Source organism: Morus notabilis, unplaced genomic scaffold (assembly GCF_000414095.1).
Source record: "Morus notabilis unplaced genomic scaffold, ASM41409v2 Scaffold367, whole genome shotgun sequence".
Classification (NCBI taxonomy): domain Eukaryota; kingdom Viridiplantae; phylum Streptophyta; class Magnoliopsida; order Rosales; family Moraceae; genus Morus; species Morus notabilis.
The window spans coordinates 83,071-85,460 of NW_010365882.1; positions in this window are offsets into that span (position 1 = coordinate 83,071).

Sequence of the window (2,390 nt, forward strand, 5' to 3'; positions counted from 1 at the left end):
GCCATGGCGGGCAAAATGACGGTCGACGCCGAGAGGAGAACCACCGCCCGGAAGATCGGGAACCAGTCGGCGTCATACGAACGATCCTCGGCGGCCCCTACATAGGAGGAGACACGCGGAGGTCACAGAAGGACTACGCCCACGAGGCTAAGGGGGTATACCAGGAAAGGTTCTGGAACGTCTCCGCCGTAAAAATCCCGAGGCAAAGCCGCACTGACATGGCCTTCAATGAGAATGACGCCAGCGGAGTCCATTTTCCCCACAACGACGCACTGGTGGTGGAAGCAGTGATCGGAAACCACACCGTATGTCGAATCTTGGTGGACAATGGAAGTTCGGTGGACCTCCTGTATTCCGACTGCTTGGAGAAAATGGGGATCCACGAGGGGCAGTTGGAAAGAACCACCAGGCCGCTGTACGGGTTCACGGGAGACTCCGTCATTCCCCAAGGCACTATCTGACTACCTATAACAGCCGGAGAAAAACCCCGACAGACAACGACAATGGCCAACTTTATGGTCATCAAATGAGGCTCTCAATACAACGCAGTAATCGGGAGACCAACCCTCCAGGCATTAAAGGCAATAACCTCCATCTACCACCAAAAAGTCAAATTCCCCACCCCAAATGGCGTAGGGGAAATTAAGAGCAACCAGTACGAAGCCAGGGTCGCATACTCTGATGCCTTACGCGGATATGACCAGCTGGGAAGACAGGAAACGAGGATGGTTCGACAAGGCCTCGTTGAGGATATAGACCCCCGGGTCTAAGAGGAAATTACTTGGTCTCAGCCCATCGAACAGTTGGAAGAGATCCAGATTAACGAAAGCGGAACCATCAAAATACTAAAAATAGGTTCGGACTTGACCCCACCACTTAAAAGCAGGATTGAAAATTTCCTCAGGCAGAACCTAGATGTCTTCGCCTGGAGCCACTCCGACATGGAGGGGATCGACCCCAAAGTAATGAGTCATTCCCTAAATGTCGACCCCACGTATCCTCCCAAACGCCAAAAACGGCGACCAATGAACCCTGAGAGGTACGAAGCGCTGAAGGAAGAGGTCGACAAGTTAGTCAACAATGGATTTATCCGGGAGGCGCATTATCCACGTTGGGTATCTAATCTTGTCTTGGTAATCAAACCCAACGGGAACTGGAGAACATGCGTCGACTTCAGCGACCTCAACAAAGCTTGCCCAAAGGACGGCTTCCCACTCCCTCGAATAGATCAAATGGTCGACGCCACGGCGCGGCACGAAATGCTAAGCTTCATGGACGCTTACTCCAGATACAATCAAATCCCCATGCATCCAGCCGACGAATAGCACACATCTTTCATAACCGACAGGGGCCTCTACTGCTACAAAGTAATGCCTTTCGGCCTAAAGAACGCAGGGGCTACTTACCAAAGGCTAGTGAATAAAATGTTCGCTCAGCAGATCAGTAAAACGATGGAGGTCTACGTCGATGACATGCTCGTAAAAAGCGCCAGGGCCAGCCATCACGTCGATCATTTGGGAGAAATGTTCGGCATATTGAGAAAATACCGCATGAAACTTAATCCCCAGAAATGCGCCTTCGGAGTCGGGTCGGGAAAGTTTCTCGGGTTTATGGTCAGTAACCGCGGAATTGAGGCCAACCCTGAGAAGATCAAAGCTCTGCAAGATATGCGATCACCAACAAAGCCCAAAGAGGTGCAAAGATTGACAGGTTGTGTCGCCGCCTTAAATAGATTCATATCAAAAGCCACTGACAAGTGTGTCCCCTTCTTCGACGCTTTGAGAGGAAACAAACACTTCGAATGGACGCCACAGTGCGAGGAGGCCTTCCAAAAACTGAAGGAGCATTTGGGTAAACCTCCAATTTTGTCAAAACCAAACAATGACGAAGAGCTCAGCCTATACCTCTTCGTATCCCAACATGCCGTGAGCTCCGTACTAATAAAGGAAGAAGGGAAGGTACAATTGTCGATCTACTATGTGAGTAAAAGACTCCTCGTCGCCGAGTCGAGATATAGCGAAATAGAACGTCTAGCCCTCGCCTTAATGATAGCTTCGAGAAAGCTTCGGCACTACTTTCAATCCCACACGATACGAGTTCTCACAAACCACCCGTTAAGACAGGCCTTACAAAAGCCGGAAACATCCGGACGGCTCCTCAAATGGTCGGTAGAACTGAGCCAGTTTGATATAAAATACATGCCGAGAACCGCTATTAAAGGTCAAGCGCTCGCCGACTTTCTGGCTGAATTCTCTCATAGGCCAACCTACACCCCATCTGAAGAAACCGAGATTGCAAGATGGAAGCTTTACGTGGATGGGGCGTCGAGCGAAAACGGATCAGGAGCCGGCATCTTACTGATTAGCCCCGAAGGCCACAAGATTACCTCG